General features: G+C 37.7%; 1 pseudogene; it reads left to right on the plus strand.

The window, feature by feature from the left end:
• Positions 1-284: 284 nt before the first annotated feature.
• On the plus strand, positions 285-915 carry LOC128590512 (COX assembly mitochondrial protein 2 homolog; annotated as a pseudogene).
• Positions 916-6,785: the final 5,870 nt, after the last annotated feature.

Here is a 6,785-nt window from a genome sequence, read left to right on the forward strand (position 1 = left end):
CTCTCTCTTCTTTCTGCCTCTGTGCTACCTCAAGAACTTTATCCCCGGATAGAAGTGAACCTCGCTGAGGCCCAGTGTAACTCTTCTTTACTAGTAGATAAGGTTGTTAAGTGAAGTTTAGTTTCAGTTAAGAAATTTGGCTTGCTGCTTCGGCCTGTTGCATAGGTGCTGCCATGCCTCAGAGCACGTGCGGCTCCCCCCACAGTGCCCCAAAATGGGTGCGCCCAAGCCGGGCGGCGCCTGCACCTCAGGTGCAGCGGGGGCAGGCTGGCCGTGGAGCACGCCTGGGCATCTGCCGCCTGTGCTGCTGCCTGTTCTGGCCACCCACTGTCGGCAAGGACGTCTCTGCTGTGGACCACTTCAGCATTCCCCGTGTGGCCTCAAGTCGGGTTGCACTGCTGTGATCCATCACCTTCTCCTAAAGATGCATCCTGACTTATCTCCACACTTGCACACTGAAGAATGCAACATCTTGATTAACTTGCTTAAGGAATGTCACAAAAATCACAACATTCTGAAATTTATTGGTCATTGCAATGATCTTGATCGGAAGATGAGAAAATGCTTGAAGAAAGTACGTTGGAAAGAGGGCCAAGAGCAGGGAGCATGGTGCTGCACTGCGGAAGAGACTTTCTGATTCTCCAGATGGATCTGAACAATAAGTTCTGTTTCCACTGGATACCTTGGCTAAGAGAAGACTCTTGGTTGAAAGTTGAAAGAATCCTATCTTACTTGGTCTACAAAGTCCTTGAATGGAAAGTGACCCATGAGAAACTGAACCATGGAGAAATATGAAAACATTGGATTCTGAGTATTTATTGGGCAGAGCCTTTAGTACCATCTCTCCTGGGCCAACAAACTTGACTTCTACTGCGTTCTTTCCCTTTGTTTACAACCAGTTAACATTTGCGTAGCTTATCTCCCGAAATAAAATTATTTAAGTTAAAAAAAAAAAAAAAAAGAACTTTATCCCGGAGTTCTCAGATTCTTTCTTCTCCATAGTCTAATCTGTTACTAATACTTTCTCCTGCATCTTTAAGTTCTTTGATTGACTCCGTCAATTTCTTAAGTTCCACAATATTCTTTCTATATTCCTCATATCTTTTATCCATTTTTGGCTCTGTTTTTCCACTTTCTCATCAATTCCCTTTATTGCCTATGCCATCATATTTTAAACTTCTTTCTGTCATTTACATTAAACTTTATAAATGGAATCCTCTGTACTGGCTACCTCATGATCCCTTAGAGGGGTTGCTTTTTTCTGGGTTTTCATGATGGTGCAATTTTTTTCTGCTGGTTTCTCTTCATGTTTGTTTTCTTCTTGTTCACTTCCTTTATCTACTTTTTCCTCTCACTGCCTCCTTCACTTTAAATTACCTTGCCTTTGAGCTTAGATGTTAAAGCATCTTTCAGATATAAGACCAGAAGGAAGAGAAAGGTAAAGAGCAAAAAAGGTAGAAAGGAAAGGAAGAGATATAGAAACAAAAAGGGGTGTGTGTGAAAGGAAATAGTTGAAGAAAAGGAAAGAAAGGACAGAAGGAGGGAAAGAGAGAGGAGAAATATTGGCATTTAGCAGGGTTCCTTGGCCCACACCCACAACTCCAGGACTTTGGGGGGCTAGGCTGGGTGGGTCCCTGGAGTTCAGGGTCTCCTTACCACCCTGGGAAAAAACAAGACCTTACCCCCACCAAATGTAAAAAAAGAAAGAAATCAGCAGTGATTTGAAGTGGGATAGTTGTTTAAACTAGATGGATACCCTAGACCAGGGGTCTTCAAACTACGGCCCGTGGGCCACATGAGGTTTGATTGTATTCGTTCCTGTTTTATTTTTTTACTTCAAAATAAGATATGTGCAGTGTGCATAGGAATTTGTTCATAGTTGTTTTTTTTAAACTATAGTCTGGCCCTCCAACAGTCTGAGAGACAGTGAACTGGCCCCCTGTTTACAAAGTTTGAGGACCCCTGCCCTAGACCATGAGCTCATGTTGTCTTTGAGCCAGATGAATGCTGTAATGCCCCTCAGTCAGACCAATGCCTTGATCCCTAGCCCTCAGGGAAAAGAAAAAACAATAAAAATAAAGAAATTCAAAAATACAATTATATAAACAGAAGTTAAAAAAATGATATCTTAGCTGTTGTATGAGAAATTTATGAATTCATGTGAATAAGATGATAAAAATAGAAAAATATCTACCAAAGGAGAGAAATAAAAAATAAAGAAAGAATAAAAGTCACAGGAAAACCATAATCCAAATGGAGGAGTTCTTGCTATTGAAGAAAGTAAAAATGAAAAATAAGGTACACCCAAACCAAATAAAACAAAACCAGGAACAACAACAGCAACAACAAAAAATGAAAAAAGAAAAAGAAACTAAAGAAAAAATTAGGTGTAAAACAAAACAAAAAAAAGATAGAAAAATACATATGTGAATATATGTATACACTCACACACACACACACACACACACATATATATATACACACACATATATAAACTGTAATATATTGCCTGGACACCAGGTAGCATGGTGGTGTTAGGAGATGGAGAACACACATGCTATTTTTACTGTGTAATATTTGGGGTTGGAAGGCACTCTCCAGTTTCACAGGAAACCCAGACCTGTCCTTCTGACCTATTCGCCCCCAATCAGGGCCTGGTCACTTTGGTAGAACTCAGTCTCTTTGGATTAGAATCCCAAAGCTCTCACCAAATCTCTCCAGTGGCAGATCTTGATCTTTGAAACAGTCCTCTCCCATAACAAAGTGGTTTTCACTGGGGTGGAGGGAAGAGCACACAATTCACCCCAAGGATGGCTGCCTGAGCTCAGCAGGCACTCCAGAGCCAGCCATTCAGGAGGACCCCAACAACTATTTCCCCTGCGTGCCTTGAACCTTGAATTGCTGTGTACAGAAAATGGCTTGGTCCCTTTTTAATTTTTCAGTTATCCTTGTAACTCTCTGCCTGCCATGAGGGTTCTGGTCTAGAACAGCTCATAGAGGGGAACGCTGAATCCAAACACCTTCTACTATAATTCTAGCCTCACCCCCACCCCCAAGTTTGACACACATAGGACCTGCCATTTATTAACAAAACAGACCCCTCAATGTAGTGAACTGCAACAGAGACAATACAGCATAATGGGCTCTGAAGTGAAACAGGGCTGGCTTTGAAGCCCAGCTCTATTATGTCCTAATAGTAAATACTTGGCCAAGTCATTTACCTATTTAACTATCAGTTTCTTCATCTATAAAATGGGGCTAATAGTAGGGCTCATTTCTATTCATCCTTTAGGAAACAAGACAGATTTGAAGATCAGACACCAGGAAGGATCCAGTGTTCTGAGATACTCAGGCACAGCATAAAATTAGCAGAGGACATGAATGGAGATGGAGAAAAGATTCTAGACAAGTAGCTACTGTTTTCTTCTTTGCCCAGGTCTGAGCCCTCCTATAGCATCTGTGTGCACTTTTCATTTTCAGGCAAAAGTCAACAATATTTATAAGAGTAAGAAATCCCAGAAAACCTCACCTTTGCTGGGTTCTCTCTCTCAACTTCCCCATGATCTTTTCTCTTGAGAATGCATAAGCAGCCCAGCTTTACCCAGAGCAGTTAGGGTGTCTGATTGAAAACTTGACTTTGAAATGAAGAAATAAAAGGGATTAAAAATGAGCTAAGTGGCAATTATGAACGTAACCTAAAACTCCTTTGGGATGAGACTACACTCACTCTTCAATTTGTCACTCCACCGGGTTTTTTTAGGTGTCATTTACCAAGTCCCTACTATGTGTTGAGATATGCTGCAAACATGGATGCATAGAACATCAACAAGGGTTTTTAGTCTAGCTGAAGAAACACGACACACTGCCTTACTTTTCTTTTATGTTTATGTCCCAAATGTCAATGTGAGTGGTTTAGATATTAGAAATAAGTAGTTTCTATATATAGGGAATAAAGTGATTCTAAGGCTATGGTGGTCTGGGAAGATTATGGTGAGGTTTCAGAAAGGTTAGATGGGAAAAAGCAGAAACATGCTTTGTTTTTTAGAATGAAAGTACAATAGACTTTGCTAAAGTAACTTTTGCTAAAGAAAGCGATAAAAACCATTCATGCAGTACATGGAGGATCATAAGGTTGCCCTTGACCTTGAAGACAATGAACAAGTACCGATAGTTTCTTCAAAGGTGAGGAAATGAAATGTGATCAGTGCAATAGTTATTTTCAACAAAACAATGGCATTTGAATATAGTTGTATAATAATAAATATAATAAATAGCATCTTTATTTAGTTATAGAATTTTCCTAGACATTTATAAATATCTATGTATGACTTTGTTTAATCAAACAACAGTCCTGGTGACAGGTGCTCACAAGATCCCATTTTACAGATGGGAAGTAGAAAATTGTAGGGAGATTGCTGTGGTGGAGACATACCACAGAGATCAGATGGGGCAAAGATACTGAGGGAAGGGTGTGGGGTGGAGGCTGGGGAGACAAAGAAACCAGCCATTTGGTTTAGATGAAGGCTGTGGTATTTGACAAGTTTTGTTTGAATGTCAAAAAGAAATTTCTAAGTTAAATATTAAATGTAGATAAACAATTTGATGTAGATGAAAAGGCAGAAATTCAACATTCTGTAAAGCAGTGGTTCTTTTCTTCAAGAAGCTACTTGTATCATTTTATATTTGTTTCTGCTTTCTAGATAAAATAGTGTTGTTTCTATTTATTTATAAAATATTTAAGACATGCCAAGAAATATTGAAAAAGATATCATAGACAACCACAATTTAGATCTACTCTCTTTTGCCAAGTTTTCTTTATATCACTTTCTACTTTTGCTTTTTAACAGATTTATTGAGCTATGGTTGACATATATTACATATAACTGTGTGCAGTTTGTTAAGTCTTGACATACATATGCCCTCATGAAACCTTTACCACAAACAATCAAGGTAACATTTCAATCATCTACATATATCACTTTTTTTTTTTTTTTTTGTAGAGACAGAGTCTCACGGTACCGCCCTCGGTAGAGTGCCGTGGCGTCACACGGCTCACAGCAACCTCTAACTCCTGGGCTTAGGCGATTCTCTTGCCTCAGCCTCCTGAGTAGCTGGGACTACAGGCGCCCGCCACAACGCCCGGCTATTTTTTTGTTGCAGTTTGGCCGGGCTTGAACCTGCCACCCTCGGCATATGGGGCCGGCGCCCTACTCACTGAGCCACAGGCGCCGCCCATATATCACTTTTTAAAGAAGGAAAATATTTCTGTCTTTTCCCCTCCAGAGGTTATCACTGTCTTAAAGGTATTCTTCCTGTGCATTTGATCATTTTTTTAAGAAAAAAGCTTATTATATATCCCTATATAACTTGCAGTAATATTGAATAATATCTTATTTTAAAATTTTACACAAATGGCATCATACCTGATCATATTTTTGAACTGGCTTTCTGCCCCACAACAAAATGTTTTTGATATGTGTATGTTTATCTATGTACATTAGATTCATTCAATTTATCTACTTTATGCAAGTATTCCATTATACTAAAAAAGTAAATAAAAGTGAAATTTTTGTCTTCAAAATTGAAGTCCAAAATTGAATTCCAAAAATTGAAGTCTAAAACAAGCTTATTGCATTATATCATGGTATTGAAAACTATGTTTTAAACCAAGCAATTGTTAATAGTAGTTCATTTATATGATAAAAATATGGATGTTTTTATTTTCTTCTTGGTATCTTTATTTTCCAAATTCTCTATAAGGAATAATTAATAATAATAATAATAATTCTCATTATTTTTATAAGGAAAATTAAAATATGCAGTTGAATAATTGGAGTGTTTTATTGTAAAATGTGTTTTACAATACAATTGTTTACAGGCAATCCTGAGCATGGAAAAAAAAAGATTCTAAAAAAGTGTATAAATGCCTGAGACATAGTATGATTTGAGGGAAGCTTTGGGTGTGAAGAAATTTTCTTACTGTTTTGTAAGTTTTGGTGGATATATCATGGATGGGAACTCATTTTTATTTAGTAAGATTTTCCAAGTAGAACTGAAGGAAACTCATTATATTTTTATGGTGATCTTCTAATAGGCATAAATATATTGTGTCATTTTTTTCTCCAGGACTATCATTACATCCATTCATTCCATAAATGAAAGAGTTTATTCCATTCACAAGGAAGGTGATGGAGTTCTTGGAACTAATTTCCTCTAGTGTTTTCCCAGTTGAAATATTCCACTTTTCCTTGATGGGACTCATTTTTCTATTGATTTTTCTTTATTTTTTAATAAAATTTTGCCGAGCACTTCTAGGGAAAGATTATTAAATTATTCCCCGAGTGCCCATGCCTAAAGTAAAAATGGAGGAATGGAATATATTTCTTCTCATTTTCCTTATACTTGAAAAATGTTAATGTGTGTATTTTTGAAATGTTTATCTTAGAGTAAACTCAGGAGCAAGGGTGTGGTAGGCAGATTTCTCTGCTCTGTTGTTAAAGGTTTTATCATTCCAGAATGGTGATGAATTATCTTCTTAATTTGTAAATTTATTGAAGTTGAGGGTGTAGTGCCCGTATAACCACAGTGTAGTATTGTGAGGATTGAATGTTAATGCTGATGAGGTCTGAGTATTCTGGCTGTTGGTGGCAAATAACACTGTCTTTAAGTTACTGTAAGTTAACATTAAGAACCATGGTTAACATGTGTAATTTTGACCCACATAGCTGGGACTAAGTTTATAGAGATATTCAAATTCAATATTACATCTTTTTCCATTTTGATCT

The sequence above is a fragment of the Nycticebus coucang genome, chromosome 7, assembly GCF_027406575.1.
Source record: "Nycticebus coucang isolate mNycCou1 chromosome 7, mNycCou1.pri, whole genome shotgun sequence".
NCBI classification, from domain to species: Eukaryota; Metazoa; Chordata; class Mammalia; order Primates; family Lorisidae; genus Nycticebus; species Nycticebus coucang.